This window comes from Cynocephalus volans, chromosome 3, assembly GCF_027409185.1.
Source record: "Cynocephalus volans isolate mCynVol1 chromosome 3, mCynVol1.pri, whole genome shotgun sequence".
NCBI lineage: Eukaryota > Metazoa > Chordata > Mammalia > Dermoptera > Cynocephalidae > Cynocephalus > Cynocephalus volans.
Genome location: NC_084462.1, coordinates 23,408,027 through 23,434,833, shown reverse-complemented (window position 1 = coordinate 23,434,833; position 26,807 = coordinate 23,408,027). Strand labels below are relative to the sequence as shown.

The 26,807-nt window shown below is 39.9% G+C and overlaps 1 pseudogene; it reads right to left on the bottom strand.

Moving 5' to 3' along the window:
* On the bottom strand, window positions 1-26,354 carry LOC134371545 (cytochrome P450 3A4-like; annotated as a pseudogene).
* Window positions 26,355-26,807: the final 453 nt, after the last annotated feature.

Below are 26,807 nucleotides of genomic sequence, written 5' to 3'. Positions count from 1 at the left end.
TCAGGCTCCACTTACAGTTTCAATTCTCGATTCAACCGCAAGAACAATGGGTTTTGACGGTTGAATAAGTCCTTGGTTGCTTAATTTCACTGGGATCTGCAGCAATCAAACAAGCAGATTCAGATCCAATAAATGAAACATCACCAACAACAGAAGCAAAGTAGAAAAGATACATTAGCAACACTAATACTTTACAACCATATAACTACTTTTAGCATTATATATCTTGCATTCTTTATACTTATTCTATAAGCTGTGTCAAGATTGGACAATGAACGAATTCATTCAACAAAATATTTAATGTGTATCGATTCAGTACCCGGCCCAAGACAAAGGCACAAAGGCTTATGTTATTTGATTTAAATTTGAAATAAAAAGGATGAGTTTAGAAATTTAAGCCAGGTTCTTAGGCATTATGGCAAACTATTTTTGAAAAGCCAATAAAGTTAATCTTATGTATGTTGAAACTTGCAAGGTAATCTGGAGTAGGTGCTGCACATTTGAATTTTATGGGCAGTCTTTGACTTCCAAAGAATCCAGTAACTCCCCCTCTCCGAGTTGAACTATTCAGTTTAATGATAAAGAGACCTGTAAGAAACATTATGCTTTTATTTTCTAACATCTCCTCTCATCTTCCAAGATTAGTACAAATAGAGAACTTCTGAAGTCCTACAGGGTTTGACCAGTACTTTTAGCCCATTCTCCCTGAGTCGCTCCTTCAATACTGGGGGAGCCATCAACAGAGTAACTTTCGAACCTCAGTTGAGTGAAGGGCAGGTAAGTTGTCATGGAGATTGAGAAGAACCAGCCTGTAGATGACTGGGAGCTTGCCTGGGAGTCCCTGCTCCATTCCAGATATGCCTGAGGTCCACTTTCTCTCAGGACTGAGCTCCCTGTCTCTACAAACTTACAGAAGGGCTACGTCCTGCCCGAAAGGCACAGATGAGATGAAAACCATCTCCACCCTTCTCCTCTCATGCAGGAAGCCTGCCTAAGAGCAGGAGCTGCATATCAAATGCACACGTACTAGCGACAAGCATTCTAGGGCCTTCCTTGATAGGAATCAATCATAATTATTATTTACATCTTCAGAGGGGAGATTCCTAAATTTTGTACTAGTGTAACAACTTACGATTTTAAAATGTCAAATGGCACATACGTATTTTCCCTGCGGACAGGCAGATAGACACACACACATGCATATACACAAATGTCACCCATGCACATTCACAAATGTCATATGTTAAATTTGAAAGTTAACATAGCTTAAAAGTTGTAGCAAGAACCCCAAATCAACTGCAAATCACCTCTTAACAATTTACTGAATGTTTGCAAGGAATCACTGGGAGTCTGTAAAAGAAGTAAAATTAGGTGATACGGTAAGGTGAGGTGGAGACATTCTTACATACAAAGAACACACAGAGAGCCAAAGTAAATGGTTTAATTGCAAAGTTTAAGTTAGGCGATGATAACAGCCTGCATTAACCAGTAAGAGAGAAGAGGAGTGGATAGGCACTGCACTGGGTGGGGAAGGGTCCTTGGAGGGTTGTGAAGATTGAAATAACGTGGGAAGGACAAGAGCACAGTGAGGAGGAGAGAAGGAAGAACATTCATAGAGATGCTCTTGGGATGTAGAAGAGCTCAGCTCAGCTGTCTGGAGCAGGGCTACCACAAGATGAGGTCAAAATGAGTCCTGATGGCCCTGCACTGCAGGAGTCCTTCATATCTGACAGAAATGTCTTAAATCAGTGATTCTCAAACAAGACTACACATGAAAACCAATGCAGATCCTTTAGAGCCACAATCTGGGTGAATTATTTTAGAATTTCAAAGATGACCCAAAGATCATGATTTTGGAAAGCTCCGCAGTGATTCCAACGTACAGCCAGTGGTTAAGAACCACTCTCACAAGAGACCTTCCATACCTTCTGATGGAGATCACCGTTCAAAAATCATGATGAGGTAATCATTGCACTTCATGCTTGTGCACAACTTTCCCATCTCCCGTTGACTTGAACCTGAATTTACAACTCTGCTAAAGTTCAAAGACACTGCACATAATCATGTCATGCTAATCTGCATTGACTCATGATCTTTATACTTTGGTCTTTATAAAGCCCTGGATTTAGAACTCCAGAACTGAAGGACCCTTAAAGCTCATAGATGGCTCCGAATAGATTCAATTACCCAAGGAACACATTCTTAAAAATGAACAAGCATGTTCTTTTTTGTACATAGTTCCCTAAGGTTTTGGGGTTTTTTTTAACTCCCCCCAAAAAACACGATTTATGCAGAATGTTTACTTGTCTGACCTGAGTTTCTTTGCAAGGTTTGAAGGAGAAGTTCTGCAGAACTCTGATGAGAGCGAGTTTTATGTTCATGAGCGCAAACCTCATGCCAATGCAGTTCCGGGGTCCACTTCCAAAGGGCATGTATATGTAAGGATCTATGCTGTCCTTGTTCTTCTTACTGAACCTGGTTCCACAACAGCAAATGAAAACAAATGAGTGAAACACAGAAACCACAACAGCTGCATGTGTGAGGCTCTCACTTAGACCCCTCAACCAGTAGTATCCTGGATACGTTCATGGGCTGGTCACTGAAGTCCTGCTGTGGTTATTTCGCTATGAGAATTGTGAGCTAAAGGCCCTATCCATTCCCCTTATTCTACAAAAGCTTTCAGTCTTGTTGAGATGAGACGAACGCTGTTTAAAGGAAAATTTATCTTTAGACACCAAAATTACATTCCAGGTGGTCATGTGTTCACACTCTGAAAGGCACATAGGAAATGAGAATGATTAAAAGAAAGGTAGGTTCCTGCCTCAACTCACGTGTGCTCACTGAGGAAGGAGCAGGAGAAAATGTTTCTCCGATATTTCAATTGTTTTCCCTTTCCTTCTCTCCTCTTTCTTTCTCTCCTTTCTTTTCCTTTCCCTCCTTACCTCCTCCTCCTTCTTCTTTTCTCTCCATCTCTCTTTCCCTTTCTCTCTCTCCCCTGCATCCATTGAAGAGTTTAAGTCAGACCATTTACATGGGCATATGAGGCTACTCTGCTATGACATCATCTCTGATTTCCTTGTCTATTGGCTGCATGAAGATGTCAATTCCTTGAAGGTCAGACCCATGTTTTACTCAAATTTGATTCTTTAATATTTCATTATATTAAGAAAAAATGTTGATTTGGGGAAAGTGATAATGGGTTTGTGACTGTGTGTTTTTCGAAGAGTCCTCTATTTTGGAGAACATTTAGAAATATTTACAGGTGATGTGCTTTATAGTAACGTAAGAGTTGGGGGAGGGCGATGGTGTGCGGATGGGGTGGCTGACATGGTTGATGGTTGCGGGGGCAGGTGCTGGGCACTCGGAGGTGCATTAAAAGTATTTTCCAGACTGTGTCTAGAGAATATACTTGCAGAACTGTCAAACATTCTCCATAATCGGCATTTGTTTAACATTTGAATTTCTCACTGCCTGGCCCTGGTCCCTGGCCCGTACAAGCACACATACTAACACTTTCATGCCAGAATCAATCAAAGAGAACTACAGCGTGAGTGGTGATTTTATGTTCACGACGCTGCAAGAGGTGGGAGTGCCGAGCTTACAGAAGTCTCCAGGTCCGGAAAATGGAAGACCCGGTCAACTCTGATTTACACTAACAAGTACTACGTGTAGCCCCTATGCTAATGCTAGGGACACCACAGCCAAAACGCAAGGTCCCTGCCACCAGGGACCTTATAATTAGGGGCTGAGAAAACACTAGGTCCCAGGCTTCCTGACGCTCCAGCCAGTACCCTAAAAACTTGACAATAAATTTTGTTTACCAATAAAATAATTGGAAACATCAACTATTTCCAGAGTACACACTGTGCCCAAAGCCTGATATTTGGCTCTTAATTCCCAGAATAGCATTATCAAGACACCTCTCAGGAGGAATGCCTCATAGGTCTAGAGCGTAGATGGCTTTGCTTTGGATTGTCACCAACTGCTGGGAGCTCGCACAGGGATACAGCCACTGACACAATCAAGAGGACCTGCACTCTCCCCTGTCCTCACTGTGGCTGCCTAAACCATCAGGAGGAGGCCTCAGCCTGCACTTTTATAATTATGCAAGTGGAAACAGCAACCAATGTTTTAAAAAATAGAAGGTAAAAACGTTTCCTAAAATTGATTGCAAATTCAGAGAACTAAGGGAACAGCACAGAAAAACAGGAAGGAATAAAAAGCCGATACACTTAAATAGTACTTAAGTAAATTATGGCACATGCATACAATTTCCAAATGTATATATCTCATCTATACATATATGTCATACATATATATACTAGTTAGGAGAGTTTGTAGTTTACTGTTAAACAAAGTAAGCAGCATTCAAAACCAAATAAAATATCATATCATTCTACTGTTTAAATATCTGTATATGCATATAAAAACATAAGGATGTACATCACATTATTAATAAAGGTTATCTTTAGGTATTGGAATGGTGGATGCCTATAATTTTCTTTTTTCTATTCTACATTTTTCAAAGTTGTGATACTTATCACTTTTGTATTAAAAAGTTCTAAATATAAAAAGACTTACAAGCAAATATTTGCACAATAACATGTTTGTGATCTGCTCTAAGATCGGTCAGAATGTGCTAGAACCAGCCTGGTGTGGGGAAGCTGCCTTTTCCAGGGGCTCAGTACCTTTCAGGACGGAACTGCTCAGGCTCTGTCCAGTACTTGGGGTCTCGGTGAAGAGCAAAGATTGGTATCATGACCACTACCCCTTTGGGAATAAACACCCCATTGATTTCAACATCTTTCTTACAGAGCCTCTCAAGTCTGCCACCAATTGGGAATAATCTGAGAGATTCATTCACCACCATGTCAAGATACTCCATCTGTACCAGGCTGTCATAGGTGGCAGGTGCCTGGGAAGAAAGAAACAGATATTAATAAGTTGAAGTTTGGAATTAACTCTCAAATCATTTTACGTAGTACCGTTGAACAGTTAGGAGCTTTGTAGAATAAGTCATATTGGTATAAGTACCTCAGCATTTATAAGACATTTTAATAACTATCATGTCCTTTGATATGCTCAACAGCCCATTGAGATATACAGAGTAGTTATAAATATGGGAGACCTTTGGACAGTCTTCTCCCCAAGGACTGAAATCCTTAGCACTAGCAGGTGCTGCTTTTTCTTTCTCAGATAAACAAATATGACCCAAAGGTTATGAACATCACTCTCAAGTAGACTATGCCAAAGTCACTGTCCCCTTTCAAAAGAGAGGCGACATGTCTATACCAAAGAAAGAGAACATGAGAAACAGAGTAAGTTTCCCATTCCACATATCGCTTTTTAGTTAAAAACAAAAACCCTCGTTGCTAATTCTTTCGATTTTATAAAAACAAAAAATTTGGAAAGAAACACTATATTATATGAAAACTCGATAAATAATTTTGGGATAAACTACTTCCTTTCTATCTCAAATATAACAAAAGAAGGTTACAATCAGATGCTCCTAGGACACACAATTTCAGTTCTAGTAAAAGTGAAAACCCTCCACTCAGCCCTACCCTCCTTTGCTGGAACAGTGACCCGGTTGTTGCTTCAGGGCTTGACTGTAAGCTCTGAGGAGAATCCCTTTGTGTTCACCTCAAGCCAAACCAGCCAAGCCAACAGGCTGGGTCTCTTCACAGCCCAAAGGATCTCAGTTAGAGCAGAGATCTGAAAGCAGTATGGGCAATGCATGGCTACCAGTTGGTGTTATATTGGAGGCAACATCGTAGAGGTTATGAGCTTGGCTTAGGAGCCAGACAACCTGATCCGTTTCTTGGCTTCTTCATCACCAAATATATGACTGGACTATGAGAGATGTGTGGAGCAGAGCTGACTCTGCCTGCCCATCACAGCCAAGGCCAGCCTCGATCAGACAACAGGAGACCAGGGCAACAAGTCCAGGCAACACCAACAGAGCTAACTATCCAGACACTTGAGCGATAAATGCTTATTATTACATACCCCTGCAGTTTTGAGGATCTTTTTACTTGGTATTATTATGGTAACAGATGTGGAGTGCCATTCCCTACTCCCAGGAAAAATTTAAATTATTCTAGCTAAAATATACTTTGAGAAACTGGTACACCAGGACTAGCACTGTTTTACAGAGATCTTACACTTCTGTGAGTAGCATCCATTACTAATGTTTCTCCCTTTGTTTTTCTTTTCACATCCTTCCTAAATAATGCCAGTGAAAGAATCAATGCTTACACTTTTTGCAAAAACTCTCCTAGGACATGATGAACAGGCATTATTGTTAAGGCTTCACCTCGTCCTTTCTTGTCCAGGTATCATCCACTCACCTTGTTGGGCAACGTTGCATCAATCTCCTCCTGCAATTTCTGCTGGACATCAGGGTGAGTGGCCAATAAATACATAATGAAGGAAAGAGTGCTGCTAGTGGTCTCATAGCCAGCAAAAATGAAAATGATTGATTGGGCTACAAGCTCCAGATCAGACAAAACTAAAAGGAGAATGAAAGATATTTTAGGTAAAGCAGGTAAAAGAAAAACATTGCAGTTTGGATGAAGAGAAATCCAGATGAAGTTCCCAAATCCCTTCAGAAAAAAATGGAAGAGCAATTCAGAGTCACACCGGGAGTGGTTTTCACTCTGTCTATCTTACAGAGCCAGCAAAAGGCAAATTGCTTTAATTCAATTTCCCCCAAGGTATATACGATTCTTGCCCATCCACTCTTCAAGATGCTAGCCTCACAACCAACATAGCTGAATGATTTCAAGAGTAGCATTTCTGTTGAACATACACTGTTCCTATTATGCCCCTTAGATGATCATAAAAGTATTTTAGGCACAAGTAAAATATGGGGTACCATCCTGCCCCAGGAATAATTTCAGTTATTCTAACTAAAATACAGCTTGAAAAACTTTGAGAGAGTTTGAAATACTAAGGCTTAAGTGCAAGGAACATTAAAGGATCTTTCATCTGAACATGTTTGCAGGAAATTAAGGAAACTATATCGAGCTACAGATAAACTCTTGCTACTCAAAATATGGCCCATGCACAAGCAGCATCAGCAGCCTCTGGCAGCTTAATATAAATATAGATTCTCAAACCCCAACTGAGATCTACCAAATCAAAATCTGAACTTTCACAAGATGTGGTGATTTGTGTGCACAACCTAGCATGAGAAGCATGGATTACACCTTTGAGAGGCATTGGGTAATAGAATATCTGAAATGCAAATCTTCAAAATGCACGATCTCAGCATGATGGAAATTTTGTCTGTAGAAAACACAAAAATCTAGAAGAATGATGAACTTTACTTTAATGAATGGTATTAAAACTGCAGAAGAAAGAATAAGTCTGTAGAAGGGCATTGGCCAGCATGAAATACAGAAAGTAGCATGCAGTGAGTCAAATTTGCAATACTTATTCACTCATGGCCTGAATGTCATGTCCCTTAGTACATGCCCCCTCGCTTTGCCATACTTTATGCTCACAAAACGGCCCTATGAGTATAAGTTGGCCTCCCTCTTGATTTTTATCCTGAGAGAAGCTAAGCATGGTCAGGAACTGGTCTGTTTGATTGGGACTGAATTAGGACTTTGAGATACCTAGAACACTGAAATAAACATGTTGCCCACCCAACCACGTAATTCATAACTAAAAACAATCTGAAATGAGTGTGAGAAAGATCTGCTGGATTCTGGTCTACCAGTGATAACTTCTGTCATGCTGTTCTGGGCAAATTCAACTATCAAATTCCTTCTCCCACTAATCACATGCCAAGTGCTCAATACCTCCATGTGTCTACTGGTTACTGTATTGAGCAGTGAAATTATTGACTATTTTCTTCAATGCAGAAAGTTGTATTGCACTAGATAGAGACAGATACATAGATAGGACACGGCTTCAAAAAATATGGAAAAATAGAATTAAAAGATGATGTGAATCTTTTTTTGAACTTTCTGAAGACTCCTTGCAGGGAGAAGTAGATGTACACATAGATATATTTATACTGGTGTGCTGGAACCACCCCATCCCTGCTCTCAAGAAGCAATTGTTAAATACTAGGGAATTTTGTGACATGGTTGGTAAACCATTGGTAGCTTGAAATTGACCATATATTTATATATTTATTTATTTCTTTATGAGTATTTATGTATGTCACAGAAATAGGCTATAAATGGGGAAATTATGTTTTGAGAGAGAGAGAACTAAAGAGCCTGTTTATATTACTAGATATGGATAGATCAAGAAATATTTCTTTTTTTTTTTTTTTTTTTTTTAGCAGTAAGGAGATCGCAACCCTTGGCACCATGCTCAGCCAGTGAGCGCAACGGCTATCCCTATAGAGGATCCGAACCTGCGGCCTCGGTGATACCAGTGCTGCACACTCCCGAGTGAGCCATGGGGCCGGCCCAGATGTAGAAATATTTCTAATCCTCAGTTCTGTGTAAAAATATTTCATTTTCTTAGCTTGATTCACTTGGAGGATCTAGAAGCAAAAAAACCCTAGGAGCTATGATCACACCTGGCTCCCACAGTTTGGTGTCTATATACCATTTCTCACTAAAAAGAACCAGGGTTCCTTGGAGAAATGGCTGGTTTCAAAACTGGTCAGGGTAAATAGAAGAGAAAGATGGAATATCTTGCACCAGAAAGCAAGAAAGGGTCCCGAATGTCATAGGTGAAAAGGATAAGGATAGTCTATATGTGTCATTTTATATTTGTCAAAACCTGTTGAATGCACAAGGCCTTTGAGAGGCATCAAGTAATAAAACATTGAAACACAAGTCTTCAAAAATGTATGATCTCAGGATGACAGAAAGAGGCAAAAAACTAGAAGAATGATGATTGACTCTAGTCTAATAAATGACACTAAAATAGCAGAAGAAAGAATGACTCTATAGATGGTCATTGGCCCTTCTCTAATGAGAACTCTAATGTAAACTGTGGACTTGGGGTATTAATGATGTGTTAAATAAGTTCACTGACTGTAAACAATGTACCACTGTGGTGGGGATGTTCACACTGAGGGAAAGCATATTAGGGGAAGGGACTATATGGTAAATCTCTATACCTTTACCTCAATTTTGCTATAAACCTAAAACTGCTCTAAAACAGTAGTGTTTATTTTAAAAATAAAAAATAAAAGAAGAAGAAAGACTCAGGACCTTGCCTGAAAGGGCTTCTAGTGGACAAACCTGTGAGAATTTGGGCATCGTAATAAACAGTGATAGTAAGAGAGTAAACTGGTAATATACAAGATCACAGTGATATCAACCAGTCAATCAATCAATAGGGAAGAATGAAATGTTCTCTTACAATGATATGCCAACTCATAATTGTAGAGGAAATTGGAATTAGAAAGTTATCATTTTGCAAAGATCATAATGGTTTCACTCAAATATCATCCATGAATGATAAAACTCATAGGTAAAACTTGGAAGAGGAACAGGATGTTTACACAGTCTCAAAGGTTTCCCCCACAAGGTACTTATTAATTACAAAGGGAAAAACAGAACTTTACAGGAAGTTAAGCTAGTGAACACACTTTCACCAAGCATTCTTAGTTGATATCACCACTATTGGGAAGAGTGTGCCTCCTGATTTGATGTCTAGCTGCAAGTGTCCAAGCAGAGGTTCTGGTTCAGTGGATCTGGATGAGGCTGAGAATCGGCATTAGTTCTCGTGTGGGTGATCCACAGACCATTGGCTGACTTCCAGCCATGAAGTGCTTGTTTACAGTTGCCTTTCAACCTCTGAACATAGTTATTCCTGTGTGTTTCCAGCAAATGCCTCTGGCTACCATTAATAACACCCCAATGTGTGTCTTTCTGTAATTTGGCAGAAATTCCCATCTACCTGGAAAACTTCCTGAACATTTTTCAAAACAACCCTCTAGCTCGAGCTTCCCTATCAGCAGCTCCCTGAAGCACTCCTTGGTTACCTTTATGGGACTGAGTTTCTCCAGAATTCTGGGAGTCAATCATCAGCTGAAGAAGATCTACTCGATGCTGGAAGCAGAAAGAGAAGTTTCAATGACAAACAGGAACGTGTAAAGTCCGAAGTGAATCAGGAGCACAATCCTTCACCTTCTTTCTGAGAACATTGTCACTTGAACTGCAGAAGTCTACCTTGTATTGCCTGAATCACCAGTGAACAAAAACATCCATCTACAAATCTCAGAGACTAGGATGTTTCCCTGAGAGAATCCATCTATTGTGCTTAACAGCTTTTTGGTCTTTGCTCTCCCTGATCCTCAGCTTCTCTGGCTTTTGAACACAGCTTCCAGGCCAAACAGTTGCCTGCTCCTTCTCCTGTCACACCTGCTTCCTCAGGAAGAAGTCCCACACTTCAACCCTGTTTGTTCACGTCCTTAAATCTTAACCAATGGCCACATGGATCAATCTCCTGACATTTCCAGAGCTCATGGGCAGCATTTGTGCAAGCATCTTCAAACACTTTACCCTCCCAGGACCCTATACAATCTTCAGTGACACCTGGGGTGCCCAATCCTGCCTCCCTGACCTGCAGACATCCATGTGCTGGCCTCCAGGCTTCATGAAGGCAAAGCTGGGATAGCCAGCTTGCAGGCTCAATGCCCACAGAAGACCCGTGCCCACTCCAGGCCATAAGAGTCTCAAATTTAATACAGACTGTACTCCACCAGGGGGGCTGTCTCAGCAGGCCTTCCACTGGAGAGAGTGTAAAAGAAGAGGCTTGAAATGGAAATGATTCTTTACCAATATGTGATCTGAGGAAATTATGAGTAAAATAATTTTTAAACAGTGATTTTGATCCTGTGACAATTTTTTGAAGGAAAGAGAAGTAGTAAATATCTTCTCTCAATAGTTTGAGAGAATTTATGCCATGACACACCGATCGTCATGCCTATTACTACATTTTAAATGCTGTTTCTCTGACTCATTCTCATATTTCCTTCCCCAAACTCCACCTCTTCATTGCCCCTCAAATGTAAAAAAGCTCGTGCTCTAATTCTAGAGTGTTCTATCTACCTTTTACTTTTTAGAGTTCTCTATCTAACTTTTGTGTAAAGAGAAGTACATAATTCATAGGTATACGTCCCAATAAACTATCAAAAAAGAGCATCTTCATGTAACTACCACCAGATTTTACCTTTTGTTTATCTTTGAGGCGACTTTCTTTCATCCTTTTTACAGAATCCTTAAAAAATTCTGTAACATCTCTTGGAAACAGAGAGATATTTAATACTTCTAAAATTGGGGTAAGGAATGGAAAGAGTACTGTTGGGAAAAGAAAAGAGAAAAAGTAAATTGTAGTGAAAAGGCAAAATTTACCTGCAGCAATTATAATCTTTTCTACCAATCAGAAAACTAAAAGACATCAGGGAGCTTAACCAGAAGCCATTCCCTCTATGAACTTTGTTCAGGCTCCCAGGCCAATGGCTGGGCAAAGGCATGTTCACACATAGCGGCCCCCACTGTAGCAGTGAGATCGGGGCCTCTACTGCCTCTTTGGAGTGATCAAAGGTACAGGATTAAAATCCATGACCTCTTAGCCTTTTATCCATTGGACTAAAGTATCTTTGCATTAAGCAGACCATCTGCTACTTTCATTAATATTGCTGTTCAAGAAACAGTAGTTAGGATAAATGTAATACAGCACATGTTCTTCAACTAGCATGCAATGAAACTAGAAATAAATCACCAAAAGAAAATTGGGAAACTCATAAATATGTGGAAATTAAATACACTCTTAAATAACCAATACCTCAAAGAAGAAATCAAAACAGCAATTAGAAATTGCACTGAGATGAAAAAAAAAAATGAAGACATGATATGCCAAAACTTATGGAATGTCAGAAAAGTAATGCTCTGAGGGAAATTTATAGGTGTAAATGCCTAAGTCTTTCTTTTTTAAAAAGAAAGATCTTAATTCAGGTATCTAACTTTCTACCATAGCACACTAAAAAAAGAACAGCAAAGTAAATCTAAATCAAGCAGTAGGAAGAACCTAATAAAGCCTAAAGTAGAAATTAATGAAATAGATAATAAAAAACAACACCACAAAATCAATGAAACCAAAAGCTGGTTCTTTAAAATTATCTTCAAAATTAGCAAAACTTTAGTTAGATTGACCAAGTAAAAGAAGAAATGACTCAGGTTACTACCATCAGAAACACAAGAGGGAAAATTACTACTGATATTTAAAAAATAAAAACGTTTAGAAAGGAACTCTATTAACAATTGTATTTTTAGAGCAATTGCATAAATTAGAAAACTCAGATAAAAAGGAAAAATTCCTCAAAAGAAACAATCTACAGAAACTGACTCAAAAAAAAAATAGACAATCTGAATATACTTACAACATCTAAAGAGATCAAGCTAGTAATCAAAAACTACCAACAAAGAAATGATCAGGCCCACATGGTTTCAATGGTGCATTCTATCAAATATAAGGGCACTTCAAAAAGGTCATTGGATGATTTTTATTATCTTTTAATTCTGTTTCTCCAAAAGCTTTTGGAAATATGCTCATATTTAAAGAAGAACTAATACTAACTCTTTAAAAACACTTAGAAGAAGCAGAAGAGGAAGGAACACTTCAAAATATTCCATAAGGCAAATGTTACCCTGATACTAAAGCCAGGCAAAGATATCACAGAAAAAGAAAATTAGAGATTAATATGTATTATAAATATGGGTACACAAATTCTCAACAGAATATTCACAAAGTGAATCCAGCAACGTAGGAAAAGAATTATATACATAACCACGTGGGGTTGATCCAGAAATTCAAGATTGTGTAATACACCATATTAAAAATGAAAAAATGAACACCACAGAATCATCTCAATAGAAGCACAAAAAGCATTTGATAAAATCTAACACCATTTACTGGTTAAAAGAAAACAATCAACAAACTACTTATAGAGGGTAATTCCTCAACCTAATAAAGGACATTTATAAAAATCCTGAAGCTAACACCATACTTAAGAGCTTAATAGCTTTCCCCTAAGATCAGGAACAAGGCAATGATTCCTCTCTCACCACTTTTATTCACCTATTAGAACAAATAAACGAGTTCAGTCACATTTCAGGATGAAGATCAATGTACAAAACATTGTATTTCTATACACTGTGATAAACAATGCAAAAGTGAAATTTAAAAAATAATTCCATTTAAAATAGCATCAAAAATAATAAAATACTTTGAAATGAATTGAACAAAAGTGCAAAACCTATACTCTGAAAACTATTGCTGAAATATATTTAAAAGGATCTAAGTAAATGGAAAAAGCATCCCATGTTCCTGGATCAAAAAATTTAATATTCTTACAATGACAATACTCCTTAAATTGATCATCAGGTTTAATGCTTTCCCTACCAGAATCCTAGCTGGCTTCTTTGTAGAAACTGACAAATTGATTTCAAAATTCATATAGAATTTCAAGGAATCCAGAATAGGCAAAAAATCTGCAAAAACACTATACTTTGCAATTTCAATACTTATCACAAAGCTCTAATGAAGGAGATGTTGGACTGGCTTAAGGATAGACATAAAGATCAATAGAATGTAAATGATAGCCCAGAAATAAGCCCATGTGTCTATGACTCACTGAATTTTGAGAAAGATGACAGGATCATTGATTGGGAAAAATATATTCCTTTCATCAAATACTGAAACAGGTCTGGGACAACTGGATAGACATGCAAAATAATAAAGCTGGACCCTTACCTCATATTGCATACAAAATCTAACTAAAAATGGATCAAAGACCTAAACATAAACACTAAAACTATACACCAATTAAAAGAAAACCAAGCATGTAAATCTTCATGACCTCAGGTTTGATTTTTAGATTTGATTACCAAAGAACAAGCAATAAAAAGAAAATGCATAAATTGCACATATCAAAATTTAAAATTTTGTGCTTCAAGGGACACTATCAAAGTGAAAAGACACCTATTGAATAGGAGAAAAATTTTGCAAGCCATATGTCTGATAAGGGACTTGATTCAAATATATATAAAGAACTCTTACAACTCATTAACAAAAAGACAAATAATTCAGCTATACATGGGTGAAGGACGTTAACAGACATTTATCTAAAAATATTATAAAAATGGCCAACATTGTTCAATATCACTAGCCTTAACAGAAGTACGAATCAAAACCACAATGAGATACCACTTCACACCCACTAGAATGCTATAATCAAAAAGATGATAAAAAGCATTGGCAAAGATGTGGAGAAACTGGAACTCTAATACACTCCTGGTGAAAATGTAAAATGGCTCAGCTATTGTGGAAAACCATTTGGCAGTTTCTTAATAAGTTAAATGTAGAATTACTACAGAACAAAGCAATTCCACTCCTAAGCATATACCCAAAAGAATTGAAAACAGGTGTTTAAGCAAACTTGTACATGAATGTTTAGAGAAGCACTATTCACAATAGCCAAAAGGTGGAAACAACCCAAATGTCCGTCAACTGATGAATAGATAGGCAAAATGCGGTGTGTCTATACAATGGAATATTATTCGGCCATAAATACAAATGAAATACTGATGCATGCTTCAGCATGAATGAACCTTGAAGACATAATGATAAATGGAAGAAGCCAGTCACAAAAGACAATATATTTTATGATTTCAATTTTATAAAGGTTCCAGAATGGGCAAATATGTACAGAGAGAAAGTAGATTAGTGGTTGCTTAGGGTGAGGAAGGTTGGGGGAAGGGATAGTTAAAAGATACATGGCTTCCGAGTTGACAAAAATATTCTAAAATCGACAATGGTGATGGTTGCACAAATCTTTGAATGTACTATAAACCATTGAATTGTAAATTTTAAAAGTAAGTGAATTATATGATATGTGAATTGTATCTCAAAAAGCTGTTTTTTTTTAAAGTGAGGGAGAAATCAGAGTCCACATACCTATTAATAAAAAAAAGGATCAAAGAAATTAAATCTTAAGAGCTTCTTGGCTTTTTCCACAAAGGGATCTTGCGGGTTGTTGAGGGAATCAATGTTTATCCCAAATGACGTGCCAGTGATCACATCCATGCTGTAGGCCCCGAAGATGCTGAGGAGAGAAGACATGGAAAATTAAAATCACCACCTCTTTTCCATCCTTCTACTGCACATACAGCAAGAAGTATGTGGAAATTTATATGCCGGGCAAGACAGGCAAAGTGCTATACACTTTCAGGAGTATCTGCTGGATCATGTGAAGAGTCTATGCTTTGGTCACACTCACTCATAAGGCATTTTGGGGGCCCAGTAATGTAGCTGGCACTGTGCTAGGTGTGACAGGAACAATAAGATGAGTTAGACTCACCTCTGAGCACAAGGAGCTTAGTCACAGAGCGAAACAGACCCATAATCAGACAAATTACAGTAGTGTGTGTTGAGTGGGAATGACGATACATGTGTAAGCACCAAAGCACCACAATTTAGCAGGACAAGAGTAGAATAATGAACTCTTCCTAACGGACTCAAGAAAGGTGACATTGGCTGTGTCTTACCTCACCACAGTCTATGCCCAGAACTGATTTCTCCTCAGCACGTTACAAAACAGCATCATTCTGATCTGAGTGACCAGAAACACAATCCCTCCTTCTCTACACTTCCTGTTAAAGCTACTGAAAGACCCATTCTTCCCCAACCACAGGCATCTGAGGATGCCCTGAGGGCAGAATCATTTCTGTAAATTGTAAGAACTAAGAATATTCCTGGTTTTGAAAAAAGTTTTAAATAACTCCAAAATGGACTTAGGGAATCCCATAGCTAAGAGACCACATGTTCCCAGTTACAGCTGTAGTTCCTGCATAGTTCAAAAATATCTTAGCTTAGACAATAAGTGATATGGTTGCTCTACCCATAGCCTTTAAAGAGCCTTCTCTCTTTTGAGCATGGAGGAAGGAGAAGTGGTGGGAAGATTTAATATTCAGTATTTTGCTGGTATCCTCAGCAAAGCCATGAAGGGATTTAAGTTGTTCCAAGTTCCACACTGTCACTTTCCTGCCCCACCCACTGCCTGCCAATATACCAAGTGCCATCACCGCCCACCATTCCATACTCTCAACACTCCAAACTTTAGTATGGTCGTGTTTCTTCTTTCTAAACTATGTATTTCCTCTTCCAGTATATAGGAGCTAACAATGAAGCCCTGGCTCCTGTATAAAGAGGAGAAGACCCTTTCTCCCCCTGGCTGCCCTGCCTTCTCTTGTGAGCCATCACTTCTAGGGTGGCCCATTGGAGTTGTAACACCACACACCTGCTTTTGTCTGTTCACTGAAGAAATTCCACAGTGGGGATTTCAGCTCTGTGGAAGGCAGCTGGAGGGTTTTGTGGCACAGTTCAGAAGCCCAGAAGCTGCACTCTTACTTCCTCTTTCATGGTGACAGGCTTGCCTTTCTCTGCTTCCCGTCTCAGGTTTTTCACCAACACATCTCCATATTGGCCAATGATGGGAAACATCTAAGCACAAAACATAACACCACCTATAGTTAAATGGTCACACTCAAGTCCCAAAAGGACAGGCTGTCTCAAGCATGGAGCAGTTAGTGATATTTTACAATAAATTATATAATGTTCCTTCTGAGACATAAGATAAAAGACCATTTTTAGGAAGCCCGAACTCAGGGAACTACTCATTGGAAATGGACAATTTACTTTCTACCTCTCCCCAGTCATTCCTTATATTTCTAACTAAAAATCCTCTCATTTCATTACCTCCTTGAGTTTCCCACTCGCGAAGGTTGGAGACAGCAACGTGCGCATTCTTTTCCATTCTTCATCCTCAGATATGGAGATGGCACTTTTCATAAATCCCACTGGACCAAACGGCTAAAGACCAAGCAAAAGACATTTTTCCCTATGTGAGTCTCGGAGGTCTCCACAGATGTAGAAAATTTGTCAAACGCTTATTTAACAGATATTTAGTGACTTGCTACTAGCTGGCAGGTCCTGTGCTGAATGCTCAATAAAGATTTTTCCCAAGTGCCTAGGCTCTTGTGTGGGTAGAGGAGAAACCTGGCTATCTTGTGTGGTTTCCAGCCTTTATATTGCAGTCTCTCTTTAAGTGCAAATGTACCATATGGTAGGAAAGCTGTTCTTCCAGGTGTATAGACAGGAAAAAGACATAGTACATCTTCCAGGGCTGCACAGAATAGACAGGGACTGCGGACAGATACCCTGATAGTCTGATGGCCTTGGCAAGTGTATTTCACCTCAGACCAGTTCTATTTTCACATATATCTACAGCATGAGCAACTTGAAAAAAGGAATGCTTTGATATAGTTCTTTTTTGAAATAGTAGTTAATATTTAAAAGATTCTGAACAAATAATGCAATTACATGGAAGTCCTTTTCCCTTACTTTTGACCCAGCTACAGAAGGAAAAAGAAAAAGATAATTATATTTCCAACTTTGGAACTGGCCTATCAAGTCAACTTGCTTGAAACTTTCTTTAATCTTCTAAAAATATAAATATATTTGTAACTGTATACTTTCTACACTCATTCATGATAAAAACTTAGCAAACTAAGAAAAGAAGCAAACTTCTTCAACTTGATAAAGACAATGTACAAAGAAAATCTTCAGCTTCAAACACATTTAATGGTGAGAGACTGAATGCTTTCCCCCTAATGTCAGGATCAATTAAAAAATGTCTGCTGTCACCAGTCTTATTCAACATCATACTAGAAGTCCTAGCTAGTGCAATAAGACAAGAAAAAGAAATAAAAGGCATACATATTGTATTAATCCTTTTTGTGTTGCTATAACAGAAATACCTGAGACTGGGTGATTTAAAAGGAAAACAAAATTTATTGCTACAGGTTCTGAGGATGGGAGGTCCAAAGTCCATCTGGTGGTGGTGACAGTGACCCAAGGGTCTCACATTGCAAGACGGTGGAAGCAGAGAGAGCAAGAAAGACATACTCTCTTCTTTTAAAGCCCTCAGAACCATGCCCTTGACCACCATTTTTAATCCATTCACTACTGCAGGGTCCTACAACCCAATCACCTCTTCAAGGCTCCACATTTCAATTACCATAATAAGGTCTCACAGCCTCTTACCAGTCACAGTGGGGACTAAGTTTCTAATACACAAAACTTGGGGAGGGCCGGCCACTGGCTCACTTGGGAGGGTGTGGTGCTGATAACACCAAGGCCAAGGGTTCGGATCCCTATGTAGGGATGGACAGTTAGTTCACTTGGAAGAGCATGGTGCTGACAACACCAAATGAAGGGTTAAAATCCCCTTACTGGTCATCTAAATAAAAAACTTGGGGGACATAATTCAAGCTTCAGGGAATTTTAGGGGGACAAAACTCAATCCACTACAAATATTGTATATGAATAACTAGAAGCGTTCCTATCTTCAGGTGATACAATTGTTGATGTGGAAAATCTCAAGGGATATATAGGAAAAAAACCTCTAAAAATCATAAGTGAATTCAGCAAGGTTGTAGGATATTAGATTAATACACAAATATCAACCACATTTCTATGTAACAACAATCAATATGTGAAAACAGAAAAAACACAATAAAAAAAAATTGAACCTTCACCTAAACCTCATACCACACACAAAAATGAACACAAAATGGCTCATAGACTTAAAGGCATAAAACTATAAAGCTTCTACGGAAAAACAACAACAACATAGGAGGGCTAGAAGAAACATTTTTAGATTGACAATCTATAAAAGCACAATCCATAAAGAGAAAATTGATAAGGTGGCCTCCTGAAAATAAAAACAAGTTTTTTTCTGATAAAGAGCCATTTAAGAGGAAAAGACAAGCTACACATCGTGACTATAAGAGGCAAGAGGGAGCCTCATGGTGATGGAATAGTTCTGTATCTTGATTGTGCTGGTAGTTACACAAACCTACATGTGATAAGTCTGCATACAGCTACACACACACATGAAAGAAGGCATATAAAACTGACCAAATCTGAATAATCTCTGTGGATGGTATCAACGTTAATTTCCTGTTACTATAACAACAGGAATATACTTTACAGTGACGCAAAACATTAGGCAAGATGTTACCATCAGGGAAACAGGAAAAAGTGTGCAGGAAACCTCACTGTACATTTTTTTGGCAACTTCCTGTGAGTCTGTAAGTACTTTCAAGTAAAAGAAAAATATATGAATTTTAAAAATGGATGCCTACCCGCCGATTCGTGAAGAAAGAATAACATTCTTTCACTAGCACTGTTTTGATCATTTCTGTATCCGTGATAGCCAACACAGGCCGTCGACCATCATATAACCTGTGTTGGGAAAACAGAGCTGATTAAATCTCACAAGCCAGATTCTGCACCTGGAGCCATGCCCTGACATATTAACACAATCTATACCCTGAGCTATATTAGGGTATCTATACCCTTAGCTACATAGCAACGGTAGCTCCTAGTTCAAGTTAGGGTAAAACACACAGCCCGATTCTGGCCACGGAAGCCACTTGAGCTTTCGTAAAATGAAAGGTAGGCAGCTCAAACAGGGAAGAGACAATTAAAGAGAAAATAGCTCTTCAAAGAAAAAATAGTTCTTCCAAAATTAGAAACTTTGTGAAGTGTAGGTGGTTCATACATGGGCATTTCCTATACCATTCCCGATAATATTTTCTATGTTTAAAATATTTCATTGCCAACAAGGATATTAGGTCAGTGAAATATCAAAGGCAAGTACATTGTCAAGTGCTCACAAGAAGTGTGAATGTTGCAAGGGGCAGTTGGAGTTGGGCCAGAGGACATCCAGAGCTGTGCGCTCATTGAACTCGGTCACGTTGCCTTTGTGGTCTGTGCCAACTCAGCAGAACTCTGTGGCCAGCCCGATGGCTTCAGAGGACTTGATGAGAGAAGGTGAAGAGGTAGAAGGGGCAAAGTCTTCTCCACCTGCTCTCAGCGTAAAAAGCAAGACTACCCCTCTTCCGTTGCTCTCACTAAACCAAACGTCCAGCAGCTCTGAAGGGGAGAAGCTTTAACCAGCCAAGCCCACCCTACAAAATCATAAAGTCCATCAGGACACGAGGGAGCACAGGGGTTTAAAAATATTCTATGTTTCTTCTTCAAAGTCAGTATAATAGAGTAGACAAATAAATACTTATGTACACTTCCACTGAAAAGTCTTGGCTTAAAATTTTAAAGAGAAACAAAGAACTTGACACTCGCAGAGAAAGTAAAAATGCTGAGAATACATGGCTTGCCAATCTCTTTACCTACAACCTGCAGCTCTTCTTCCAAAAGTGCATATTAAATCCAAAATTTAAATGAAGAACTTTTGGCTTTTAAATAAAAGTGACATATCTGAGGAGATAATACCATACATTTAAGAGCACACATTGAAAGAGTCTGAAATAAAACATTTTTATGCATTTAAATGGGACATGAAGAAGGAAAAATGGAGAAGAGGGGAATAGCCAGACACCAGACAGGAAGTGATGCTGGGATTCCGGGCCCATCAAAGCCTGGAGGAAAGGGATGGCCTGCAACATTCTCGGGCTGATTCAGACTGTAGACCCCGACAGCAGATGACGTAGGGGATCCTTGGTAGGACAAGCCTCCAAAAGCTTTACGCTGGACAGCTGCATCCCAAGAGACTCTGGGCAGAGACTGTCCTCCATGCAGTGGGTGCCTCATCACAACAAGTGTATGCCTGGAAGTTTCCAGAATACTCACCCCCACGTATGTCCATACATTTTATAACATTTTATGTCAAAATCCCAAAAACCCTGGGAAGAGAAACCAAACAAATTTCGATTATTATTCTAAAGGAACTGAACCCTACCTGTAATTGGGGCAAAAATGACCCAAATTGAATGAAGTCAGTATTACTATCGTTCACTAGCAGTGGGAGGGAAGCTCTTATTCAGAGACGTCTTAGGGGAAATGAGATAAAATAGAGATATTCAAGATGGAAGATTTAATGTCTCTCTTGAATTTTCTCTGAATATTGTTGACCCTGAACGACTTACCCTTGCCTGTGAATACTAAGTAACTGCCTGTCTTTCTGATGTGTTTTTGCTTGTGCGAGGGTTGAATCTAACATCTTGCAACCCTCTGAGTTATCTCCTCCGTGGGCACGTGAGGAACTGAAGCAGAGGGAAAGTGGGCGAGGGTCTCAAGGGTGTGCGCTCTTATCTCCTCCTTCCGCATCTTTTCATTCATCTCATCAGCTCGGTCTGGAATTCTAGCGGGATGAGGAAGCTGAAGACACAAGTGTCTTCGTTCAGTCCAGCGGTTTTATAAAAGTCTAAGTAAGACACGTTGCTGAGTGAGCGTGAATGAGTGAGTGAGGGACGACGTTTTCCTGCTCAGCTCAGAAAACGTGGGGAACTATCACCTCTACACGTAGGACACAGCATTTTAAACTACTTGCTCTGAGTGTTCACTTTTGAAACTTAAAAATAAAATTTCTCCATTACTAAGTTTCAGTTGTCATGTTTTAACTATGCCTGGTAATCAGACAGTAAAGGCCTCAGTTGGGAGAAGCAGAATCTGAGAAACAAGCCTCACTTCTGTGGGAATGGAAATCTGAGCCCGAGAGCAGCCTGCACACAGCTTTGCCACTGGCCTTCCCACAAGAGCTCGTGACTTTCGGTCCAGGGACCAGGCTCTGGGCGAAGCCTCAAACCGGGTGAGACACGAAGGCTCAGCCAAGATTCTGTCTGTGTGGCACATATTACATTCTGTTCAGTTAAATTAAATTTTTAATAATGTTTTCAAATCATCTACTTTCTACTGATTTTGTATAAATGATTCTGCCTTTGTTTAAAACACAAAACTCATTAGTGGTTAAATATCTGGAGTTGATAGAAAACCACTATCTTGCCACAGTTATACCCACTCTCTGCTCAGACTCACCCATAGGGTGCCTCCTCTGAAGGACAAGAAATGTAGCAGAACACTTTGCTCTGTCTGAAATCCCCGAAGATGTCATGGGAAACAAAAGCCGGGGTAGAGCCATGGAAATAACCGCAGGGAACTTAGCAGTTCTTGAGAGAACTCGAGTAAGTGCAGATTCCCCAATGGTGAATACTTAGGCTGCCTAATAAACTGAAGTTTCAAAACTATCCAGGAAGAAGGGGGAAGACAGGCTACTCATGAACTCTTACTACAAGCAGAAAAGTTTGAATCTGGGGTACACAGCTTAATGAGCTGCTACTGCAGCTCTCCTTCCTGCTTTCCTCCTGATGACACCACTTTCCTGGGAATCTGCACTGGGTAGAAGAAAATCCTTTTTGTGCTGCTCACACAGTCTGAAAATTAAATCCTGAACATCAAGTGCTGAATCTGCAGAGATTGGAGCTGTTTGACGGAGGCAATCCTAAGGCTCCTAACTGTTGACAACAGTTTTCTGGGGTGACCCTGGCCATGCCCTGGGTGGAGCCTACACATGGTTTCTGAAAGTGTGAAACTGAAGAACTTCCTCCCAAGTAGTGACACTTCTAATGATGGAACTAACTTGGTACTTATGACCATAAAAAACAAAAGAAGCTCAAACAACACTCACCTTGAAGTATCCTGTAATAGTTCCCAGCACAGGCAGAGGTGTTGGCCCAGGAATTCCTATCTTCTTAAATAGTCCATGTGTATGGGTTCCATATCTAAAAAGTAAAAGAGAAAACCAGATCACAGCAATTGTGACTTTGTAGATACAGGGGCTGACTAGTCAATGACTCAGAAACTAACTATCAAGTGATGGAGGTAACATGTAGGCAATAAATAACAACAGCAACTCATACAGCAAAAATTACATTACTTCCTAATCTCCTTTCCTGCCTCCACTTGGAAACCCCTCAAATGATGCAATGATTAGCTAAAAGCCGCTGAAGTCTTCATGGTCCCAATGCTAAAGGGAATGCTTGATACACATCCCCAAACTTGAGTGCTCCTGATGGGTTCAGGCTGGAATTCTTCTAGGGCATCCCATTTGCTTATATCTACTTAGTAAGTTGACCACCCTTCCATGATTTGGTATTTTCTCATTCTAGGTAGAAAGGCAGAAAAAAAATTTCTGCCCCAGTGATAAAATTTTGCATAACTGCATCAACCCCATCACCGAGGGCCACTGAGAACATATGGTGACATTGTTCCTACAGTTTGCTCAGAGGCTTTTGTGCTTTTCATTCTCTCTAAGCCAAGATCCTGTTTTAAAATCTGGTCCTTTTCAAATCTGCCTTCACACAGAGACCTTGGAGCAGTCATAAGTTCTTATTTCTATAGAACAAAAACTGTGTTTGAGGCTTTCATTGGCCTCATAGAAATGTGAGCACTTCTCAGCTACACCCAAGCTTTCACTGTCAGACAATCTGGTTTATTTGAGCTACAGGGAATGATGATATCGACCCATGTGCTTCTTGAATGACACCATGCAGAGGAACTAACCACTAAAGACTATTTCCAGGCCATTCCTCCCTCACAGAATCTGGCCTCCAACTGGCTGTACTCACCTGGTAAGCACTGCTAGGAACACCCATTTGTTCAAGATGGTCAATCACAAAACAGTTAGTTTACCACCTCTTTACATCAACATTCTTCGTACAAATATCTATTAAGGCTGGAACTCCCTATGGCAGGCCTGCCTGCAACTCCTCTTTGAGGTGTCATGTATGGACTTCCACAACTGGAGCTCTGGTTCCTAGGAGACCCTCTAACTGTAGTGTTACTGAGAAATGGCAGACTGGAGGAAGGAGAGAGACTGAGGGAAGAGAGAGCCAGCCACTATTTTAACCATGAACCTTCCAGGTAGACCCATAGAGGCAAATTAGGAAAACACAACTGAAAAGTGTGCTGTGTATAAATGGTTCTACATGCCACACAAAGGCTTTAGACAAAAGAGATGGGGCCTTCCAAATTTCAGCAAAAGATAACATAAAATCAGTTACCATAAAATGTTCTAGACAGTTGGATTAAGACCCTGTTTCCTCTTTTTCAGATGTTAGTCTTTCAGACAGAGTAGGTTTCAAATATCCTGTACAAATCCAGTAAACCTAGATAAAATAAAACCAAAATTGCACTAAGGGAGGTGTATTGGAAGGACCCAGCAGAGGCATCACAGCAAGGCCCAGCCGGGCATTTGGGTCCCTTGCCCAGAACTGTCCATGGAAAGGTGTGCACCAACTGCTCAAACCAGGATGGCCTTGTTTAGTCCCACTCCAGTTCCTTCCCTTGCTATTGCAACCATGGCAAATCAATTAGACTAATTTCTGCTTCTGAATTTTCAGTGTGTTACATGAACTCTCAAGTGAGGCCAAGCAACTGAGTTAATGTGCCAGCAACAGTGGCCCTCAAGGAGGGCCTGTCAAATCTCACATAGGACTATATAAAGGCAGACAGTAGGCTGGGTGAATTCCTTGGTTCCTTTCCAGCTCCCCTCTTTTTAGTAGAGACATGCTGCTTTTGGTACAAATGAAGAGGCTAACAGAAAACCCAATTATTTTATTACATTTACATCGTGTTGGCATAATGAGGGCATTGTCTGCTATACAACTATTAAACCCGGGGCTGCACCAATGTCTTCTAAGGCTGCAGAGTTGGTTGCTCAGCTCCCAGATTCACTAGTGACAGCTCTACTTCCAAACAGACCACACAAAGAGTGACTTAGACAGTGTCCCTGTCCCCAGGCTTCAAGCACTTGACATGCTAAACCATCTGCCCTTCATGTGTCCTCCAGTAGGGGCCAAGAACCATGAAGAATACCTCTGGGAATTCTTTCTGGAAAGGTAAGGAATATTCTCCCACTTCATCCTGATTCCTACCCACATACCTTTTATATCATCATTGGCACAAGGTCTTGCTTATTTATCTGCACTGAGATTAAGATAAACTGCTAAGCAGGTATATTTAAAACTAAGGGATTAAAATAACCTGTTGGGCAGGTATATTTAAAAACACATGTGGGACCTATGTCATAAAGGTTCATATTTCCGCATTAGACTCATATTCCTGACATTATTCTAGCAAACTGAGGTTATATTACAGCTTCTGTTATCACAAGCACTGAACCAACAACCCTCTTTTATCCTTTGTAACAAACACGCTGGAAATACTATTACATCAATTTTTTAAAAATCTGATATTAAATAGAATGAAATTAAACCATGTCAATTAATTTTTAAGTGTCATTGGAAGGAAAATATGTTGCCACAGTATCCTAAATTTTCAACCTTTCTTTCAAAGAATTAATACCAAGTTGATATTTTCCATTTTCATGTCATCACGATTCTCTTCTATTGAAGAGAGATGGAGATAGAAGTCAAATCTGGCATGGGGGGAGCCTGTCCCACCCACACATGGAAATTAACTTTTCCCTCTACTTGCTCCAAATCCTGCCACTGAAAGGAATTCCTCTACCAGATGGTTTTGATTTATCCTTCTGCCCCAAAACTTAGAGAGAAAAAGAACTTAAAATCCAGATTGGCTTTTGGGGATCTTGCTTTCTCAGGCTACTAGTAGATTTCATATCACAGAAGAAATAAATCTCTATACTGAGGCTTAACTCACAGAGACTGGAAGAAAAATGTAAAAGAATATAACTTCAAGAGTTCTGCCTGGTCTCCTTTGCTCTAAAGATTCCTCATTTAGAGGTAAATAGCTCTGCATATCACAGGCTGGAGGAACTGAGTTTCAGGAGGGAGGGAATTCCAGGGGAGGGACACAGAAAAGAGGGAAGAGACAAGTCTGAGTATCCCGTGAAGTCTTCAGTGCTCCGTGGTGCTTGTTTAATGATCCTGGGGGGTGGAAGGGAGGGGAGCAGGACCCACCCACGTCCACAGGGGACAATCCTTCTACACATCTCTTGCAGCAGACACGGAGCTCAGAAGGTGAAGTTTATGAGACAGAAACCAAACCAAACCCTCTTATGCCCAGAATCCCCAGAGTATGAAAAGGGGATGAGGATCCCACTGCACATGGAGGCCAGTTATTTGTATTCTGCCGCTGCTGAATTCTGCTTGCTTAGTTAGGTCCAAACTGACAGTCAATCAGAAGATTATCCCCAGGACCAAACGAGGTCACTAAACCCTCCTAGTCACAGAGGTGGGAGCTGAATGGCAGGGGGCAGAGGGGAAGGCGATTGCTTCTTCACTCCTTCAATGGATCAACATAAGATTAATAATAATCCCTTATGTGTTTGTAGCATCCAAAGCTTAAGTAACGTCCCCTCCATTCTCTCTCTTGAACTTCAAAACAGATAAGGAAAAGAGAGGCCTGGTTAACACTTCAAGTCCAAGATCACAGAGCAGACAAGCCTAGACAGTTACTCACAGATAGATGAGCACCAGGCTCATAACCAGGAGAACCCAGCTTGCCAGGGAAAAATTTGAGATCAGGTCCATCGCCATTTTCCTTCCCCAATTCTCTTCTCTGGGTTTTCCTTTTGGCTCTGTGTGCGGCTCCTTGCCGAGCTGTGCAGACACAGCTTTCCTGCCCTGCCCAGCACTGATTCACTGGGGCTGCCTGGAGTATTTATGTGCTGAGGAGAGAGGTGGGGCCAGAGCAGCAGCCAGTAGAAGGGCCACCTGTGCTCCTCCTGCAGCTAGAGGAATTCCAGTGCCCTCTGCACCCTGGTGGTTGGCAAAGGATCATGGACACCACTACTTTGACCTCCTTTGAATTCATATTCTGTGGTCAATCAATAAACAACTTAATCAGTGGTATCAATAAGCCCAAAGGTCATGGGTTCTTGTCAGAAACTGAAGTGAAGCCATTGGCATTAAATCTCTATCCTGCTCTGGTCTCCATGCTGCCATCATTCCAAAATACATGAAATCCATCCAATCGTGCTATAC